Genomic DNA, 22,951 nt, shown 5'->3' on the forward strand with positions numbered 1-22,951 from the left:
GCAGAAGCATGACTCTGTGTATATAATGATTTAAGTGCCGTTACAGGCATAGTTATGTGTGTGCATTTGAGGAAGTATGCATATATCAATGTACATATCTGTGTAGCTCTGTGGGATGCATGAAAGTTATGTGCTGCTATCGTTAATCAGTTAATACCAGGGTAATGGATGATGCCACACATTACAAACTAGGATTAAATATTGATTTCCCTGGAAGACAATGAATTAGAGAATGAAATGACTCTTCTGTTCTGAGATTAAATTTTAAGTATGATCATCAAGCTATCAAACCTGTTTCTATACAAAACTTTTTCTTGACTAGGAAAAGGAACCAATCTCACATATGAAGAGTTTGTATTGCATCAATCATAAATTCACCCTCGTTTTTTTGCTCTCCTGCTTTTGCTCCCTTATCCTGCTCCCCATCTCTCCCCATGTGCTCATGGCTCTCTCTCTCTCTCTCTCTCTCTCTCTCTCTCTCTCTCTCTCTCTCTCTCTCTCTCTCTCTCCCTCCCTTTCTCTCTCTCTCTCTCTCCCCCTCCCTCCCCCCCCCCTCTCTCTCTCTCTCTCTCTCTCTCTCTCTCTCTCTCTCTCCCTCCCTTTCTCTCAACTCCCTTCCCCATGCCTGAATAAACTCTATTCTATATTTTTTAAAAAAATTCACCCTCAAGGCATTAACACATTCAATTTATAACATATTAGTTAACTTAGCTTAGTGTTAGAAAAATAAATTACATTTATTCATGTGGCAGCAAGGGTGGGGTGCATTCCTGCTTGTGTGCACAAGCATGGAATGCCAGACAAGGGCATCATTCTCCTGCTCCTACTTTATCCCTTTGAGGCATTGTCTCTTATTGGACCTGGAGCTAAGCTGGTAGCCAGAAATCCTGTCCTTCCTCCAAGTGCTGAGGTTACCACAGCCACATGTGACTAAGTGGTTGTTTGAACAGTTCCTCGTGTTTATGAATTAAACACCTCTTAGCCACTGAGTCATCTCTGCAAACCAAGTAAAATAGATTAGCCAGAACAATCTAAGCTTTGTCCCCCAGCTACTGGAAGGAAATGACTTCATTCATTTAGGTTCTGGTAGGTTTCACACAAAAGATAACTGAAGCTTTTTTTTCATATTTTTTTCCTAACAATTGGGTGACTCTTTGGTTTGTGAGATTCCCTCACCAGACTTGAGATTATTAACAGGTTGGTTTGATTTTTCCCTCTTTGATTTCCATCAGAGATTCTGATCTCTTCTGCTACCTCTACCATTACCATCTTTCCCCCTTAAACAATTACTACCATAATGCTTTTGCCCCTTATAGACAGTTATGAAAATTTGTAAATATGTACTTAGTGAATATTACATAGAGAACTAGTGACATGAATAGCTGAAACCTTGCCATAGGACACAGCATTTAAGATTTCCTATCCAAACCTTTAGAAAATGACTACACTGTGTGACATAGTGCGGTCAGAATTTTTTCCTTTCCATGTCATGCCTGCCTTTCCTTAGTACCAAAGTTAAGTCTAGATGAATGAGGCTAACTAAACCCTTCAGGCACCATGTTCTTTCCTCTCTGCTTCTTTTGGAAATAAAGCACTTCAATCATCCTTCATCTCTTCTATGCACATTTCTCACTGTCTGCCCTTTAAATTCTGAAGCTGTCATTTATCATCCCAGCAAATATTCCCTGATACAAGCCTTCCCAACTTTTCAGCTTTTGCACTGAAACATCCATCCAGCTTCTGCATTAATAAAGATGAGTGGGCTCACTTGAAACATTATTATACTAGATGTGTGTGTGTGTGTGCCCTCACACACACACACACACACACACACACACACACACACACACACACACACACACACACACACCTCTGCTAATTTTCATGCAGTTGGAGTCACTAACCACCCAGGTCTCAGTATTTTTCTCTAGAGAGTACTTGTCTTAAAAATCATGAATTTCTAGGATCCACTAAGGTTTACATTAAGTTTGTGTTGATGAGTCATATAGGTATTTTGTTTTCTATTTCCATGAATTTATTATAATGATGTACAGATGCAGATAAGAAATTTACTCATTAGCTTTTTCTTTGCTGTTTTCCTTAGCAGGCAAGACATTTGTCCCTCAAGTTACAGCAACCAATAGTTTTTAAAAAATTGTTTGTCATTCCATCATGATGTTAACACCCTTTATGTCCAATATGTAGAGTAGACTGTCAACACATCAGACTTATGTGGTTACAGAGAGTTCCTACTTATGTAATATTCATGACTTACTTGCCTTCCTCCTCTAGTCTACACTGCACACAGCTGATTGTTGACTAATTTTGTGTTATCTCCCACTTATTCTTAAGAATGCATTATCTCTATAAAGTCATCCTTACACTTTCTAATTTTCCATATGGTTGTTCTGCTTTTGAGTCACATATTACTTTATTCTCATACCCATGCCTTTCACCTTTATACTTCTCACTTTTCTATTTTAAAGCAATATTTTCTCTTATATGTTTAAAGAGATATTACCTTTCCCTTAACTTTTCAGGTAATTTCTTTTAGCTCTTGATATATAAGAAGATGCTTGGCAGTCTTCATTTACTGAGTCCCCTTTAAGGTCTATCTGTACCCCCAGAGCTCCCAGGGACGAAACCCTCAACCAAAGAGTACACATAGAGGGACCCATGGCTCCAGCTGCATATGTAGCAGAGAACGGCCTTGTTGGACATCAATGGGAGGAGAGGACCTTGGTCCTGAGAAGGCTGGATGCTCCAATGTAAAGGATTGCCAGGAACGGGAAGCAGGAGTGGGTGGGCTGATGTGCAGGGGAAGGGGGGATGGGGTAGGGGGTTTTTGGAGGGCAAACCAGGAAAGAGGATAACATTTGAAATGTAAATAAAGAAAATATCTAATGAAAAAAAATTAATGAAAAAAATTAATCGAAAAAGTAAAGTGTAAAAAATTTATTCACCACAATACCCTGTTTCCTGACGTGTTTCACTTTAAACAATTAAATCATACACATTAGATGTTGTACCAATTCTGGATACCAAAACTTGGCTTTTTCAAACTTTGGCATTTGTTCTCTCTGTTTAGTTGCTTGGTTAGACTAATAGAGTCAATTCTTTTCTTTACATTGTGCTACTATAGAAATATCAGCTTACATCTTTTCCATTAATTCATCTGTAAGTCTGGGTTCAAGCTTGAGATGGTTCAACAGGTAAAAGCATCAGCTACCATATCAGAAAGTATTTGGTCCCACCTGATGGATGGAGAGAACGAGCTCATATATTTTGTCTTCTGACTCCTATACACATGCTGTGTCAAGTGTCAAGTACACATGAGCATGCACGCATAGACACAAGGAAATAAGCAATGTCTGTTTATAAAGTCTAAGTGTTGCCCGTAGGATTGGCATTATGCAGTAGTCAACATGAAGATATGGAAAATAGGGTCTCCTTATGGGCATTGACTTGGAAATGCACCCAGAATAGCTCTTTCTTTTCAGAGACCAAGGAAGATGGAAACTTCTGAGAGATGGATGGATCACTAGTCCTGGGAGATGGATGCTTGAATGTCAGCTCATTTTATCCTTCTTTCTAGGTTCTGTGGATGCTGCACAAATGTGGTTTGAATTTCAATTGCTTTAAGCCTTTTCATCAATCTCTAGAGACAGTGAATGATTAGCTTTGTTAAATTTGACCAGTTTAAAAGATACCCTTCTGGGGAAGATATTTCTCTGAACCTCTCACATTGTCATTCCAAAATCTCAAAACAGAAATCATTATATTTTATTTAAGATTTGTATATCCATTATTAAATAATGTTAAATGAATCTGCTATACATTTAGCTAGCCTGGCAATAAACCATTTTTCTTGATATCCTTATCTACATAGTATATTAATGACTCAAACAACCTTTAACATTTCAATATGTCTCTAATCTAACTACCACTGTTCTACTTAGCACTATCATAAATTCTCTTCATGTATCCTTTCCTGGTCACATTAAAAATCTATTAATACTACTATATTCAGAATCACATATATAAAATAGAAATCATTATAGTTGCCTGATCAATCTCTTTATGACTACCTATGGAGTATAATATATGATCCCGTTGTGGGTTTAGTTTTACCTTTCTATGGCTCCGTAGGTGAAGAACACATAGAGAACTCATCTCTTCCCTTTGATGGATTTTTAATCTGTGCCCCTATCTGTGCTATTTTTTTTCTACATATAAACGGACTATTTGTCTATAATGACTACCTTCTTTCTCTTTATCAAATTTACGTGCTCATCAAGATCCTATAATTCCAAGGTTCCCTACTTTGGACTAACTGCCTCTTTTTATGCTTACATCAGCTCCCAATTCAAAATCGTTTCTATTTCAGCAGTTGGATTTTCTAACCTGTGAAGGTTCATACTTGGAGTTGTGTTAGGCTCTTAACTCACTATGTTACATGTTACCAATCCCTTTATAGCTTCTTAGGGTTAAGTGTGAATGCTGGCATCCTTAAATTAACTGGCTGGCTTTGAATAATCATACTCCTTTTCAGGACTTTGCAGCTAGTCCTCTTCTCTTGGGAATGACCTCAACTGTTCTATGTTCCTATCTCTGGACATACACATAGTCTGTTCCCTTGTTAAGTTTGACTCTTTTCTGACTTCAAATGCCCCTTTACCAGGAAAAACTTTCTTGAGCCTACAATTAAATTAGATTCCTTATTTCCCCCTAAATTCTCCCATGACTGCTTTCTTCACAACAGATTATATGCCTAATGATAGTTTTATTTAGCCCTTACCTTACACCCTAAAAGAAGATATTAACACTCTGCTAACAAGAATTGCATTTAATTTTGAGGTTTTCTTACCCATAAATATGCTGTGCATTGCTTAGCAATTAGAATACCTTTATTATAATCAGGTTGGATAAACTCACAAACAGCCCCATGACTTTTACAAAGACAAAATATTCAACTCAAACACCCTGGTGTTTCCACAGCATTTCACCTCTGCTTTGTAAACTGAAATTAATGTTCCATAAAAGTGATATTAATAAAACATTTAACCGTGAAAAATGAAAGCATTAGGAAAATTTCAGAACAAATCACATTTATATTCCAGTTCTGTACTGAATTTTATTTACAACAAAATTTACTCTATTCAGTACATGGAGCCTCTCAATTATGAAACATTGTATTCATAAAAGTTTATGAAACCTTGTTCTTAGAAATTTGTTTCTTGTTCCTAGTAGAAATTTTACTGTGAACTCTTAGAGAGAGCCTTCTATGTTCCATGTCATATTCTAAATACACCACTTTGTTCCTTAGGTTCTACTAACGTGTTCCACCTGGCTCTGCCATCTGTCCCTTTACGACCAATCATTTGGCTGTGTTTCTGGTTCCTGTGTTAGAAGGTGGACTCACGGGGAGTACCTTTGTCACTTTACCCTTAATATATTTTGCGTCTATCATTGTATTTGGCACAAGTAGATTACCAGTTGAGATTTATTGAGACGATAAAAGATGTCATAAGTGTCTGAGAATCACTAAGTGTTTCTCATAATAGAAATTATAGTTCATGGTCTAGTCTGGAATAACTAGATTTGAAATCCTTTTTTTTCCTAATAATATATAAAATCTTCAATATATTTTATAAATTTCTGCTAGATGCATTCACGTTACATTTTATCTTTTAATCTATCATTCATTCATAAAATAGCACCTGTGAGCTATTGTCTTTTGTGAGAAACTTTTCCTTATCTTTTCACAGAACTTTAAGTATAAGTTTAACCACTGTAATAATTTGCTAGAATTAAGAGAACATGATTCTAATTACATGATCAGACTAATATTAGGGTCGTTGTATTTTTACATAGTGACTTCTTTTGAATTCATGATCATATTTCATAATAGGAAAAAGAAATTTGTGTTTTGGTATTTTGGAAATCTATGTTTTCAAATGCATTTCTAAGTCAAAATTTTTTAAAAAATTAATAATAAATTAAGCAAATATAGCAACAACTCTTTTTAAATATCAGTTTTAATTAAGCACTTTAAAAGTATTTCCTATGGCTTGGATATTCTATAGGAACTCAAATATTCCAGTGTTGGAGGTCAGTTTCTATGACTGCTACATTTGGAGGTGATTTTTTTTTTTTCACGTTTGATTTCGGTCATACTTAAAGATAGTTTTTTTCAGTTTTAAAATTATAATTACATCATTTTCCCTTTTCTTTCCTCCTTTCAAACTCTTTTGTCTTAAGTCACTCTTCTAGTGCTGTGAAGAGACACCATGACCTAAGCAACTCTTTAAAAAGTTAATTGGGAGCTTGTTTACAGTTTCAAAGGCTTAGTCTATTATCCTTATGAAGGGGAGCTTGGGAACAGGCATGGCAGGCAGAAGGTGCTACAGAAAGAGCTGAGAGATAGCTGCATGGTGAGCTGCATGGTGAGCTGCAGGTAGAGAGAGAAGGGCCTATGGTAAGAACAAGGAAATGTCCTCAGTAAACATTTCAGGGATTATAGGAAATTGGCAGACTTTGATATTAGTGCACCAGGGTTGATAGCGCATAGCCCTCTGGTGTGAACTTTAGAAAAACTGTGCAATTCAAGGTACGTATTGAAATCCTAACAATGGTCACAAACAAGAAACTCAGGTAATCAGGACATATTCAGCATTTGAATGGCTGGAATTAGGGATTGGATGGGATCAGGCTGACTGTTGTGGACGCAGGAAACTCAGTAACATAACTTCCTATTCATCCTTAAGCAAAGCTGCATGACCTAAGACAGTATGGGGGAGATTAGTACCTGATGGGTTGATTCAAGCCATGAGGAATTCTTCATTATCTCCATTGGAGGTCTCCATGAAAGTCCGTGAACAGAAGACTATAGAAGATGAAAGACACTATTGATAGGAGTGGGATTCGGAAATCTGTGTTTGAATCCTAGTTCACTAGACCAGATACAACTATGTTCACAGATGAGATAGAAAAATTGATCCACGAGGAACTTCAAAGAAGGTACGGAGCTTTAGCAATTTTCGTATATCGATAGGGCAAGATCTTTATAAAGTAGGACAGGCTTTTTGGCCGATCATAGTGACTTAGAAACAACATGTAAAGCTACCATGAAGTAAAGGAGCTACCTCGAGAAGAGCTGAAAAAGACAAAGGAGGGGAAGAGATCTGTCTGGGTTTGAAGAGAAATGTACCAAGATTTGTGCCGAGCTGGAGTTCCTAAGGGAGAAATACATAGAAAACTAAACTGTGCTAAGGAGCTCTGCAAGGCTTTAGAGCCTGAGGAGCAGTTTGCAGAAGGCATCCATAATAGAACAGTACAGGTGAAGATAATCAAGTCTGTTCCGAGGGTGGATAATTATCCCCTCCCCCCAGTAAGGAGGGGGCACTTCCCTACAGCAAAAGGTTGTCCTACAGCTACAAATGGTTTGCACAGACAGGAACTCCCCCAACAGCCAGGTACAACAGCAACAGATACAGATACAGCCATAATTCACATGCGGGGCTGTTCTATCCCAGAAAGCTAGCAGGTATAGCTGGAGAAAGCAATGCCTCTTGACCCAGGGTAAGGATGAATAGGTAAAGTCAGGCCCTCTTAGTTTATCAAGGGTAGAGAAATATAGAGGCTCAATGAAGCACTCCAAGATGTGGAACCGTAATGGCTCCGAGAAAAGAAATTCAGGTTACAGAGTGCCTTCTATTTGTGGCTCATGCTCAATATTGATCTGTGGGGGGAAGCAATTAATACAAATTCATGGAAACTTTCCATGTTGTATTAGACCTTGTTTATGTTCGCCCTTCGAATCTTCTTAATTGTGAGCTCCTGAAATCTCCTGACACTGCTGAGAACAAATGGCAACAGACTTTCGGAGTGCTTCACCAAGGTTATCTCTGTAACCAGCTATTTGTTACAGGGTGAGAGCTTGAGATGTTGCCTTGCACAGTCCAGTCTCTGCAAAGGGCTTTGTTATATAGATGATAAAATGTTAACCTCTGACTGATTGGCAGGTTATGAAACCACTGAATAATCTACCCGATACTACTCTATTTCCAACTACCTTACCATCTTACTGGGGCTGGGTTAACTGAAAGGATATTAAAAATTCAAAATGCACCCTCCATTGGTAGAAAAGGGCACTCCCGGTGGCCATAAGATCACTGCATGAAAATCCCAGTGCCAGAGGTGGACTACCTTCCTCTGAGTTGTTGGCTAGAGGAGCTACTGAGGTCCCACAGATCATCAAGGCCATTGCTACTGTTGATGGTTATTTGCTGGAACAAGCTGACATGTGTGTGCTTTGACTACAGAAGATGAAAAAATAAATTAAACGAGGACTGACCTGGAAACTCCTACCATGTTGACTGGTTTTGTGGTGCCAAAGGAGACCATGAGAGCTACTGGTGGAGAACTGTCACCGACATTTCTGCTAGGTATGGAGGCATTCATTTTTAAATACACTGCCAGGCAGAATGTGCCTACTTGCACAATAGTGGCTTGACTGTCCTGGCCAAGAACAGCAGTCTTCCAACTGGATGTAAGTCCTGTTCCCATAGAGGGAGTTTACATTTGGTACCATAAGCCAAGAAAATAAACAAAGAAAAACCGCAGCAAGGAAGGTCATAGGTCCCTCCCAGTGTAGAAGCTACTTCTATCCTTTCTTAGATTGATATCAAATGTCCCTTTAAACATGGGTATTTATTCTTTTTGATCTATGTCTATATTCTCATTGCAAATATTATACTGAGTATATTTGATTCAATCTTCATCAGGAATATTGATCATAATTTTTTTTTTTTTTACTGTGTCTTTACCTAGTTTTGTATCAGAGTGATACTGGCTTCATAGAAGTAGATGATTTCTTTTGTTTCTATTTTTTTCTGAATAGTTTGAGCAGTATTGACAGTAGATCTTTGAAATTCTGATCGATTTTTGCTGTGAATCCATCTGGTCCTATGCTTTGGACCTGGAAAGTGTTTTATTGCTATATCTATCTTCTTATTTGCTATCAACCTGTTCCAGTCTATGTTTTTGATGTGAAATTCTTCTCATTCATCTACGCCATTAATTTTGGTATGGTTTACCACAACTGTAGCCATTTTGTGTGTATCCACCATGTTGCTCATGAGGGGAAATCAAGTTCATCAAGTTTTTGAGGAGTTTTCACTTTAGCAGACACTTAAAAATGCTACTGGTAGGTCAAACAGCTATGGTTGTATTTCTCAAGCTCTGTTATCATTATCACAATACTCATGGAAACCCCTATCTATCAACCCACTTACCTTGCTTCAGTTCGGACCAATCTGCTAAAAGGTCGTCTGATAGTATCTGCCTAAGCCAAAATGTGTTACTGCTACCCACCTTGCCTTCTGAACTTTTGAACCTTGTTTTTCCTATAAAAAAGCCTTCCTGAAGAACAGATGGTACCACAGTTACAGTTTGTCTCCTTGGTCCTTTCTGTGATCCTGATTGATCAGCCTGAATCAAGAGTTCAATAAACTTTCATCATATCTGAGATCAGTGAGTGAATAGTCTGTGACCTGATAATCCTGGACCCCAAAATTTATAAATGTGTTTGTTTCTTTGTCATGGTATACCACATTCCCTGTATTTACCCTTTTTTTGCATATTATTTCATTATTTGGACTTTATCCTCTCCTTTAACTTTGAGTCCTGATATCCTATCTCCTGTTTGATTACTTTAGCTTTCAAGTTGAGTTTTCTGGTTGATTGACCAGACCTTTCAATTATATCTTCATTTCAGTTTGAGTCCTCTTCAATGCTTCTGTATCCTTATTGAATTCTGTTCTCAAGTCCTGGATTGCCTTTTTCATTTCTATCAGCTTTGTGTTTGTATCATCTTAGGCATTCCTGGGGTTTCTATTTCCTTTAAGCTCTTACTCTTTTATTTTATTGAGATGTTTCTTTGTATTATTCTTTGTAAATTCCTTGAAATCCTTTGTAAATTTATGGTTATTCTTAGAAATTCTGTGTCCCTGGATTCATCTCGGTAATTACCATTGGCAAACATTACCAGACTGATAGTTTTAGAAGAGGAAAAAATGATTTCATATTGTATATTATTTGTATTTTTGTGATTTGATCTGGACTTGTGGACTTCTTTTGTTAGTTTTAAGGTCTCAAAGGTAGAGAGGATTACGGCAAAATAGGATGTTTGGTAGATTGGGCTTAGAAGTTGAAAAATGTTTCTTTTGTTGTTGTTATTTTGTTTTTGTTTTGTTTTGTTTTTTTTTGTTTTTGTTTTTGTTTTTGTTTTTTCTTGGTGGAATGTACTCATGGGGACAGAGGGAAGTGGCCTGGTGTACAGGATTTGTATCCTGGTCCAATCCTGGAATGTAGAAATATATCTTCTTGCTAGAAAGGTGAAATGTCATATAGTAGAGGCCCTTCAGATTGGGGATTAGTAGAGGGTTTTGGGACAAATTCAAGAGATCATTTGTAGTGGAGGCAAGAGAGGCTAGACAAGGACATACTTTAGACTTGTGAGACTTGGAATAGATCTACAGGATTGTGGGGAGTTTATGGTAGTGTTAGAGACCTTATGCTATCTCCTTCACCTTGGAGAAAGATGAGGGCAGTATGGCTGGGTAGGGAATTTGGATGAAGTTCAGAAAGACAGGGATGGCCAGACAAGGCCAGGATACTACATGTGTGACCTAGCTAGATGTGTTGTGTCGAGTAGAAGGTGTGGATAGAGAGGTCAGAAAAATTCACTGGGCTAGACTCTGAAGAGGAAAAGGAGAGCTCTGGCTGGTTACAAAGGTTGGTTGTGACAGTGGCAATAGACTTTGAAGGGGAGGAACTTATGAGAAGCTTGTAGGTCATTGCAAATGTGACCTTGGGAGAGTAAGTGCTACCTGAAGAGAGCTATACCAAATTTAGTTAATGTAAAAACTCAAATGTGAGCACTTTGTCCTTCTCTGGATTCTGTTTATGAAAGTGAGTGAGCCATTCTCCTTGTAAACACTCCCAGTACACACGGGGGGGCCCTTGTCAGAGTCTGTATTATACTGTTTGCCCTTTCAGCTTCCCAAACTAGGAGCTAAATAGACTCCTAGTCTATATAAAGTCATTCTGCCCGAGGCATTCTGTTCTGGCAGAGAAAGCTAATACAGTACTCTAATAATATTTCATTTGTATTTTTATTTTTGTGATATTGTGCATTTGCATTTTAGATTTAGATGGAGTTTGTAGGTGACTATCTGTCGTTAATTTCTAGCCTAACTTAGAGGCATACCTTGTAGAGCAGCTCTGACTCTCAGTCTGGTTTTATTTGTTTGTTTGTTTGTTTGTTTGTCTAATTTATACTTTGTTTAATAGACTGGCAAGATTTTGCGTGAATAGTGTAACGAAAATGGGAAAGATGATCACGTGACACAAGAATTCCCAGCCTGAAGGTAAAATTTCCCCAGTCCTTAACTCTCTAAAAGTTGGTGGCTCAGTGTGGTTTTGACATTGATATCTCATGGGGAAATGGTATTTTTAGTCATATAGACACAATTTTGTAACATAATTTTCATGATCACCTTTAGATATTCTTGCCATTGTAGAAAACGTCTGTCTTCAATGTTTCTGATTCATACAGTAATACTTCTATTTAGATGGAATGATCTTACATTTCATTAAAATTATTTTTTGCTCAGATTTATTAATTGTTGGGTAATTTGACCATTCTGCTCATTAAAAGGAAAAGGAAAACATTCAAAGTACATAGACATTTGTCTTTATTATCCTGTCTTTACACACACACACAGACACACACACACACACAGACACACACACACACACATATATATACACTCAATGTTGTCTGATATGTGAGTGTGTTTCTAGTAAATGTTATTTTTTCATGATCATCAGCACTACCAGCATCACCATCATCACCATTACCAATATTATCACTGTTATTATCATTATCATCTAGATAATTATTATTGGCAAACATTAATACAGGACTGATAGTTTTGGGAGTGGAAATAATGACTTGATCTTGTATATTATTTGTATTTTTGTGACGTTATTTGGACTTGTGGACTTCTTTTGTTAAAGTCTCAGCAGTAGTGAGAATTAAGGCAAAGAGAAGGGATTTGGTGGATTGGGCTTAAAAGTTGAAAAAATAGTTTTATTTGTTTTTGTTAGTTAGTTAGTTAGTTAGTTTGTTTGTTTGTTTTGGATGTACTCAGGTAGACAGAGAGAAGTGTCTCAGGTAGACTGAGGGAAGTCAGCAGGTCTACCATTATCATCATCATCACCATTACCATGATCATCATGACCATATCATTACCATCACCATCATTTTCAACATTACCATCACCATCATTATCACCATCACCATCATTAACATCATGGCCATGATCATCAACATCATCAATCACTGCATCATCTACTTCTAGAGTGTAAATGATCAAATAGTATGCTATATTTCAATAGTTAATACTGTGCAAACGGTTGAACAGGTATTCTTATAAGCAAAATAAAAACAACAGCATGCCAATTAAATTGTTCCCTTAGGGAGGTTGGGTTTACTAAAAACATATCAAAAATTCAAAGAAGAAAGGTATAAAGAGGATGAGGAGCTATTTCTCATGCTCTGTGGGTCTACATTTTCATCTTTAGGGACTTGTAATTCCCTCACTATCACAGGCAAATGGAAGTAGATCAGCCTCCACAGGCCCAGGCATTGATGTTAGCTTCACAGAGGATTTTTGCTCCACCTTGTAAAATATCCAAATACCAGTCTAAAAAAGTTGTTCTGTTTGACCCTCTGTGAGGCCAGCAGGTGTGTGTGATATGCTCTAAATATCAGTGACAGCAGCAGAGTGGTGGCTGCATGCTATCCAGTGTCAAAATGTGTTTCCAAGCCCCATGTCAGAGTCCTTTAGCCCTGCAACATTTGTAATTTCTGAACAATTCCCATAAAACTTAGGCATTGTTGACCTGAACTGAACTCCCGATGGACAGTCATGTCATTCTCCTTCTCTTTCACCTTCCAGGTTGATAAAAATCAATAGTTCCTTTTACAGAATTCTGACTTTCCAGGTGCTGTTCAGACTCACATGAAATATGTGACTCAGATAAAGGGAAAGGACCTTTTATATTCTCTTCCAGATATATGCCGTATGTTCATCTAATTGGGAAATAATACTAGTAATATATACATATACATATACATATATATATATATATATGTATAAATATCTTGTATTGAAAACAATTATTTTGAAATTAGCTTTTGAATTTTTGAGTGTAGTTTATGTGATTTTGAAACCAATTATTGTTGTTAACATTACATTCTTCAAACTATTGTTAAAATAACATCTCTGAGCCTATTAGCTCATGATGTTTTAATTTAAATCACTGTTGCTATGTTCATTCATTATTATTTGATTTTGTATAGATAGTTTTGGTCCACAGCCCAGGCTACACAACCTGTAAACTACAAGAAGGTAGCCTAAGCTGGCCCTGAATTCACAAGAGTCCTTCTACCTCAGTCATTCTTCTACACATTGCTTTAATTTATTTATATATGTTTTTAATGTTTTGAGAATAAATTATAATTACATTATTTTCTCCTGTCTCCTTTGTACCTCCAACTCCTGTCATGCATCCCCTTGTTCTCTTTTAAAATCTTGGGCTCTTTTTCCCTGTTTTTACAAATATACATTGCTTTATTAATATGGTGGTGATGATGATGATGGTGATGATGATTAATGTTACATCTCACTCACTCTCCAATTCCTGTTATCTCCTACCACAATCCTTCCCCCATCTCCCTCCAATTCTCCTCTGAGAGGGTGGTGGCTCCTGAGTATCTCCTCATCTTGGCACATCAAGTCTCTGCAAAGCTATGTGGATCCTCTTCTACTGATTCTAGGCAAGGCAGCCCAGATATAAGAATGTATCCTACAGACAGGCAACAGCTTTTTGAATTACCCCCCACTCCAGTTGTTCAGAACTCACAAGAAGACCAAGATGCACATCTGCTATATATGTGCAGGGAGACCTAGATCCAGCACACATATGCTTTTAGGTTGGTAGTTCATTCTCCAAGAGCCCAGGAGTCCAGTTAGTGGACTCTGAAGTGGGATCTTAAGGGTTCTTTGGAACCCATCAATTGTATGGTATTTTGCTGAAGTGGAATCTTAAGGGTTCTTTGCAACCCATCAGTTGGATGGTGTTTTGCTGGGGCAAACATATGAAGGATCATTTAGTTGAAGCAGACACAGGTGAAAGGATGTTCTGCTAAAGCAAGCACGTGAAAGAACAGATGATGAAGGATTCTTTGCTAACAACATGCATGGTTTGGTTCACCTTACACTGCATAGTTGAGCTGCATTCTTCAGGACTCCATTGAGAGAAACCAAAGGCACTTCTGGTGGTGTGCTGCAACTTCTTGTCCCTTCTGTGGACTTGGGCTGAATGGCAGAATGATGTCAGCTGAGACAGACACTAAGGACAGCAACTGAGGCTGAGCTTGGCTTGCTTATAAAGCTAGACTTGGAATACTTGTTGGTCTTGTGTCTGCGCTGAGAGAGGCACAACTGAGAACCTCTCCTGGTGTCTCTCCTGGACACTCCTGCTGCCTTGTGCCAAGGCTGAGGCCTGGCTGTCTCTGCTAGTTAGCAACACTGCTGCTAATTCATGTTTGCTATTCCAAATCTACCAAAGTGGACTACTAGTGTATCGGTGAGGTGTTTGTGAGTGGCTTGAGCTGCTTCTGCTATCCTGTGAATCAAACTGCTGGTTTCCAGACACCACAGACAAAAAACCCTTTTCTAAACAACTCCACTTCCCCTGTATCATTTCTTTTCCATTACCTCTAGTGTGTGGTGGGCTGCAAGGGAAGTTAAAGCATTTAAGACCCATCATTAAGAATAGGCATTTGAAAAAAATTAAATTTACAGGACTCTGTTGGTTTTCCTACGGAGTTTCCATCCTCTTTGGGGCTGCAATCCTTCCCCTCATGCTTGCATAAGGGTTCTCAAGCTTTGCCCACTGTATGACTGTGGGTGTCTTCATACATATGAGGAAGCTGCTAAGTGGAGCTATGGCTGCTAAGGAAAGCCATGCCAGACTCCTGTCTGCAAGCATACTAAAGTATTATTGATAGCATCAAGAATTGGTTTTTGCCCATGGGATGGGTCTCAAAGTGTGGCAGTTATTGGCTGGTCCATCCCCTGTCCCTGTATTTCTTGTAGACAGGATAAATTTAGTGTCAAAATTTTTGTGAATGGTTGGATGTCCACGTCATTCTACTGGTGTTCCTGCCTAACTACAGGACATAATCTCGCCAGGTTTCTTTCTAAGACTGGGAGTCAAGGCTAAGATCAACCACATTGATTCTTGGGGGCTGATTTTATCCTAGGTCTGTCAAATCCTGGAGATGCCTCCACCTCTTCACCCAGGTCAGTTGCATATTTCTATTCTTTCTCATGGCAATATGGCCATCTCTCCTGTCCCTCCCCACAGCTAGTCTCAACCCTCCCTATTTCCTTCTCCCACCCCTCTCGCACCTAGTCCCCTCTCTCCATCTGCCTCTTAGGACTATTTTATTCCTCCTTCCAAGGGAGATTCAAGGTTCCTCACTTGTGCCTTCCTTCTTGCTTTGTTTCTTTGGGTATGTGGAATATGGCATGGTTATCCTATACTTTATGGCCAATAGCCACTTATAAGTAAGTACATACCATGCATGTCCTTTTGGGACTGGGTTACCTCACTCAGGATGATATTCTCAAGTTCCATACATTTGTTTGCAAAATTCATGATGTCTTTATTTTCAATAGCTGAAGATTATTCTATTGTGTACATGTACCACATTTTCTTTTTAATTTTTTTTATTTATTTATATTACAAACATTGACACCTTCCTGGTGCCCCCTTGAAGAGTTCTCTCCATCCCCCTTCTTTATCCATTTTTCAGTTGAGAAGCATCTAGGTTGTTTCCAGTTTCTGGCTATTACACATAAAGCTGCTGTGAACATAATTGAACAAGTTTCTTTATGGGATGGTTGAGCATCTTTCTGGCATATGCCCAGAAGTGGTATAGCTGGGTCTTGACGTAGAATTAATCCCAGCTTTCTAAGAAACTGCCAAATTGATTTCCAAAGTGGTCATACAAATTGTCACTCCCACCAGCAAAGGAGGAATGTTCCCTTTGCTCCATATCTTCATCAGCATGTGCTATCACTTGGGTTTTTGATCTTAGCCAATTCTGACTGGTATAAGTTGGAATCTCAGAGTAGTTTTGAATATCATTTTCCCTAATGACTAAGAACTTTGAACATTTCCTTTTTTATTTTATTTACATTTCAAATGTTATTCCCTGTGGGAAGCCACGTAATGCCATTACAAGATGGCGCTGGCTACCACTGGCCACCGCCAGTGTATTTCGGGTAAACAACCAATGTGTGCAGGTGCAAATGGGTTTTACGCCAAGTCACAGCCCTTCCCTGGGCATGTAAATTAAGGACTGAAAGCAGAACCAATCAGACATGGCCACGCCAGTCCTAGGCCTATAAAAGCAGCACTAGTTCTAGGGCTCGGGGTCTTTCGCCACAGCAATCAATTTCTCCCAATAAATGTGTACAGAAGAATCCTGTGTTGTGTGGCGTCTTCCTTCCCCGTACCCCTGCATCTATGAGGTTGCTCCCCCACCCTTCCACCCCTCCTACCTCAGGCAGCCTAGCATTCCCCTACACTGGGGCATTGAGCTTCCACAGGACCAAGGGGCTCCCCTTCCATTAATGTCACATAAGATAATCCTCTGCACTACATTTGCAGCTGGAACCATGGGTTCCTCTATGTGTATGCTTTGGCTGCTGGTTTATTTCCTGGGGGCTTGGGGGTCCAGTTGGTTGATATTGTTCTTCCCATGGGGTTGCAAACCCCTTCACAACCTTCAGTCCTTTCAGGTTTCTTTAAGTGCTTCTTGGGCATTCAAGATTTCTTTGTTGAGAATTCTTTGTGTTCCATGTTTTAATTTGGTTATTTGGATTACTTGTCTAACTTCTTGAGTTCTTTATAAATGTTGGATATTAGCCCTTTGTCAGATGCAGGGTTAGTAAAGACCCTTTTCCGTTCCGTATGCTACAGTTTTGTTTATTAACAGTGTTTTTTGCCTTACAGAAGTTTTCAGTTTTGTGTGGTCTCATTAATCAATTGTTGATACTAGAGCCTGAGCCATTGGTATTCTGTTCAGGAAACTGTCTCCTATTTGATGTGTTCAAGGGTATTTCCCACTTCTATTCTATGAGATTTAGTGTATCTGGTTTTATATTGGGTTACTTAATCTACCTGAATTTGAGATTTGTGCAGGATGATAAATCTGGATCTATTTGCATTCTTTTACATGCAGAAATTCAGTTAAACTAACATCATTTGTTGAAGATGCTTTCTTTTTTCATTGTTTGGTTTTTACCTCCTTTATCAAAAAAATCAAGTGTCCATTGGTATGTGGGTTTATTTCTGTGTCTTCTGTTTGATTCCGTTGATCAACTTGTCTGTTTCTGTACCAATACTGTGTAGTCTTTTAAAATCACTATTACTATGTAGGACAGCTTGAGCTCAAAGATGGTGATTTCTCCCAAAGTTCTTTTATAGTTCAGGATTGCTTTGGCTAGCCAGGGTTTTTGTTTTTCCACATGAAATTGATAATTACTCTTCTGAGGTCTATAAAAATTTGTGTTGGAATTTTGGTGAGGATTACATTAAATCTATAGATTGCTTTTAGTAAGAAGGCTTTTTTCACTATATAATTCTACCTCCATGTATTATAAAGGGTATTGTTTCCCAAAATTCTATCTCAGCTTGTTTATTATTTGTAAAAAGGATGGCTGCTGATTTATTTTGAGTTAATCTTGTCTCCAGTCACTTTGCTGAAGTTTTTTTAGCAGCTATAGGAGTACTCTGGTAGAATTTTTAGGGTGGCATATGTATACTATTATATCATCTGCAAACGCAGATGCTTTGACTTATTCCTTTCCAATTTGAACCCCCTTGATCTCTGTAGATGTCTTATTGGTCTATATAGAATTGCAAGAACTATATTGAATAGATGAGAGAAGTGGGCAGCATTTCTTGCCCCTTATTTTAGAGGAATTGCTTTAAGTTTCTCTCTGTTTAGTTTAATGTTGGCTATTGTCTTGTTGTTTATTGCTTTGATTATGTTTAGTTATGTGCCTTGTATCCTTGATCTCTCACAATTTTAATGTGATTGGGGTATTGAATTTTGTCAAAAAAACCCAAATTATTGGTAGATGGTGCTTTTCAACCAGTCTTCTTCCTGGGTGCCTTTTGATCAAGATGTAGAGCTCTCAACTCCTTCTTTAGCATTCTTCAGCATCTAATGAGATGGTCATACGATGTTTTCTTCCACTTTGTTTATTTAGGTGATTAAGTTGATGGATTTTCATATACTGAACCATCCTTGCATCCCTAAGATGTAGCCTATCTGATCATAGTGGGTGATGTTTTTGAGGTGTTCCTGGACTTAGCTTGTGAATATTTTATTGAATATATTTGCATTAGTGTTGGTAAAAGAAAATGGTCTGAATTCTCTTTGTTGAGTTTGTGTATGGTTTAGGTACCAGGATGACTGTGGCCTCATAGAATGAGTTTGGCAGTGTTTCTTCTGTTTCTATTTTGTGGCCTAATTTGAAGAGTACTGGTATTAGTTCTTTTTTTGAAGGTCTTGTAGAATTCTGCACTAAAACCATCTGACTGGGCATTTTTTTGGTTGGGAGGATTTTAATAACTGCTTCTATTTCTTTAAGTGTCATGGGGCTGTTTAAATAGTTTAAATAGGTTTTGATTTAATTTTGGAAAGGTTTTTTTTTAAATCTAGAAAATTGTCCATTTCATTAAAATTTCCAATTTTGAATATAATATTTTAAAGAACTAATGATTCTTTGAACTTTGTTGTGTGTTGTCATCTCTCCCTTTTCTTTTCTGATTTTGTTCATTTGTGTACTATCTCTCTGTCCTGCTTAGGTTGGCTAAGGGTTTGTCTAGTAGATTTTCTCAAAGAACAAGCTCTTGGTTTTGTTGATTCTTTGTGTTGTTTTCTTTGTTTCTAACAGATTAATTTCATCCCTGAGTTTCATTATTTCCTGCCTTCTACTTCTCTTTGGTATGTCTTCTTCTCCTCCTTCTCTTCTTCCTGCTCCCCCTCCTCCCCTATTTTCCTGGAGCTTTCAGGTGTATATTTAAATTGCTAGTATGAGTAATTTCTAGTTTCTTTATGGAGGTATGTAGTGCTATGAAATTTCCTCTTACCACTGTTTTCATTGTGTCTCATAAATTTGGGTGTGTTGTGCCTTCCTTTTCATTGAACTTTAGAAAGTCTTTCATTTCTTTATTTCTTTGCTGACCCGGAGATCATTGAGTAGAGAGTTGTTCAATCTACAGAATAAAGGAAGAATATTAAAAGCAGCAAAGGAAAAAGGCCAGGTAATGTACAAAGGCAGACCTATCAGAATTACATCCAACTTCTCAACAGAGACTCTAAAAGCTACAAGGTCCTGGGCAGATATCTTTCAACCTCTAAAAGTCCACAGTTGGCAACCAAGATTCCAACACTCAGAAAAATATCAATCACCATAGATGGGGAAAAAAGATATTTTAAGACAAATGAAAATTCAAATAGTATCTTTCTACAAATCCAGCCCTACATAAAATACTAGAGGAAAAATGACAACCCTAGAAGCATAAGAAAATTAAAAAACACAGAAAGTAATTCCATGCCAGCAAATACAATGGAAGTAAACATGTATGCATATTCACACACTCTGCAACCTCAACACGCACACACAACAACAACAACATCAATATAATAGGAATTAACAATAGCTGATCATTAATGTCTCTCAACATGTATGGACTCAACTCTCACTGTGATTTTTTTCTTTGCTTTTTTAAATTTATAAAACAATAACTTGCTTATGGGTTTACTATGAAATCTCCTAAAATTTAGGAGAATTGAATTGTGAAAACTTTTAATTATTACTTTTGTAGATGAAGATTGTGGAGAGGCAATCCAATTTCTCCATGGTAAACTGTTTGAACAAGACTATGAGGGCCAGGAGTGCAATGTGGAGATTTGAAATTTTTTTGGCCCAGGGAATATCACTATAAGGAGGAAGGGCTTTGTTTGAGTAGGTGTGGCCATGCTGGAGGAAGTATGTCACTGTAGGGGTGGGCTTTAAGACTGTTCCAGCTGCCTGGAAGTGAGTCTTCTTCATGGGTGCCTTCAAATCAAGATGTTGAACTCTCAGCTCCTTCTCCATCACCATGTCTATCTGGACACTGCCATGCTTCTTGCTATGATAATGGACCACACCTTGAAACAGTGAGCCAGCCCCAATTAAATGTGTGATTTTACAATAGTTGTTTTGGTCATAATGTCTCTCCACATCAATAAAACCCTAAAACAAAGCTTTCTACAGAGTAAGTTTTCTGCAGTTAATGTAGATAGACATTTTGAAAATGGCTCCTCTGACTATTGCTTTGGTTAGCAAAAGATAAAACTCTGTGCCTTCAATTTGAGGACTCTACAACTCTGAATGGCAACAGTTGGTAAACTTTCTGGAAAAGGCCACACTACAAACATGTGAGGCTTTGCAAGCCATATGGTCTCCCTCATAACTATTCTGGCATTGTGAAATATAAAGTTTCAGAGAGAGCCAGCAAGGGAGCAAGCGAGCGAGCGAGGGAGAGAGAGCAAATGAATGGATATAGCTGCATTTTATTAAAACTTTAATCTTAAAATCAGGCATTAGGCTGGGTTTGACCCTCAGACAACAGTTTATTTTAAGCTAATGCTTTTCAGTTTGGGATAACTTCATATTTATTTAGTAGGCTTGACACAGATCTGCACTGAGGTCCCATCCTCTAAATTATACACATTTCAAATTATGTATCTATTTTCATTCACATAAACAGTGTATGCAAATGCAGGGTTTACATATTTAATATGCCTTTTCTGTACTCCTTCTGGAATTCAAGGTATATGTTATTGCTCCAGAAAATGCTATTCTTGAAATTTCCAGGCCATGTAATTTTAGATGAGGGATTCAATTGTCCCCTCATATACCTTAGGAAATATCTCTGTGGATTTATATCAGTATATTTGTGTAATGGAGACATTAGATATATATAATTTTAGTAGTAGAAACCTATTTGTAAAAATAATGTATTGAAGTATATTCTCATTTGTCATATTAAGTGAATTCATATAAGCAGTAGTTGAAAAATAACCTGTTACAAATATAATCCTTCTGCTGTCCAGTTATCACATAACATGTATACTTGGGAGCTCAGAGTATACATATAATGAATAACTGCATAATGATTGAAATTTGATGAATATGAGCTTTGTATCAGGATTCCCTGCCATGTCTATTACTATATTTAACTCTTATGTTAACCTTTTAACATAAGCTCCATCGTGACTTCTATCCATTATTTTCCTTGCATAATAGAAAGAAAACCCGAGTCTTAGCCAAATCCATTCAGCAAGTAAAGTACAGAACTTTAGATTTTATTCTCTATTTTCTTATTGGGTAACAAGAATACAAGATAGAGAAAAAAAATCAATTTCAATGTAATATTCTACAGTGATAATAAGAAAATAATATCAAAGCTGCATCAGGTAGCTTATTTAAAAACAAAATAAAATGGCTTAATAACACTAAAGGAAGTCCAGAGTGGATTTAGGTTCCTGGTAAATCCCTCATCATCTTCTGATTACAACTATATATAAAAGCATGTTTACAGAGAACATATATAGAAAAGGATCATTCAGAGTATGCAACGTGAGGGAAACAAGCACATGAGAAAGGTTTTTAATGAAGGAGCTGCAAAATGTTTGCAGTTAGAGTGATTTGAAAAACAAACAAACAAACAAAAAACAAACCACAAGGATGATAGTTTTACAATAGCTGGACTCTAATTGGATTCCTTTCATAAAGTGAATAGTAAATTCTAAATAAACCATGAGCTTTCTGAGATTCTAGAGAGCTCCCTGTGCGTGACATGGAAAAAATTAATCTATTCTGCATGAGTATACACATGAAAGACTGTTAAACATAGAGGCATGTAAAATGATAGCCTTGGGAAGGGCCAGGGACAAAACAAGTCTATCATTTGCACAAGAGAGTAAAGCCCAATAAACCTCAAGGAAGCATTAGAGCCATCACCTATTTCCATGATACCTTGGTATAAGACTGAACTTCAAAGACCCCCAAAATGCCTTGTTCTTGCCTTGACAAGTATGCTCGACCCCTGAGTAGACAGGCACTAAGCTTTGACAGACTGAGCACCTATTTTCTTTCTTTTTCTCTTTTTCTTGTATTGGATATTTTCTTTATTTATATTTCAAATGTTTTCCCCTTTCCAGGTCTCCCCCTGGAACCCCTCTATCACATCTCCCCTTCCCCTGCCTATATGAGGGTGCTCCCCCACCCACCCACTCATGCCTTCCCCTGCTGGCATTCCCCTACACTGAGGCATTCGAACCCCCTCAGGCCCAAGGGCCACTCCTCTCATTGATGTCCAACAAGGCCATTCTCTGCCACATATTTGGCTGGAGCCATGGTTCCTTCCATGTGGACTCTTTGGTTTGTGGTCCAGTCTGGGAGCTCCAGGGGGATCTGGCCGGTTGAGTGTTGCTCCCTCCATGGGGCTGCAAACCCCCTCAGCTCCTTCAGGCCTTTCTCCAACTCCTCCATTGGGGACTATACTGGCTAATTTTGTGTCAACTTGACACAGCTGGAGTTATCACAGAGAAAGGAGCTTTAGTTGGGGTAATTCCTCCATGAGATCCAGCTTCAGGGCATTTTCTCAATTAGTGACCAACAGGGGAGGGCCCCTTGTGGGTGGGACCATCTCTGGGCTGGTAGTCTTGGGTTCTATAAGAGAG

This window comes from Mus pahari, chromosome 13 (assembly GCF_900095145.1).
Source record: "Mus pahari chromosome 13, PAHARI_EIJ_v1.1, whole genome shotgun sequence".
In the NCBI taxonomy this organism is placed as follows: Eukaryota; Metazoa; Chordata; class Mammalia; order Rodentia; family Muridae; genus Mus; species Mus pahari.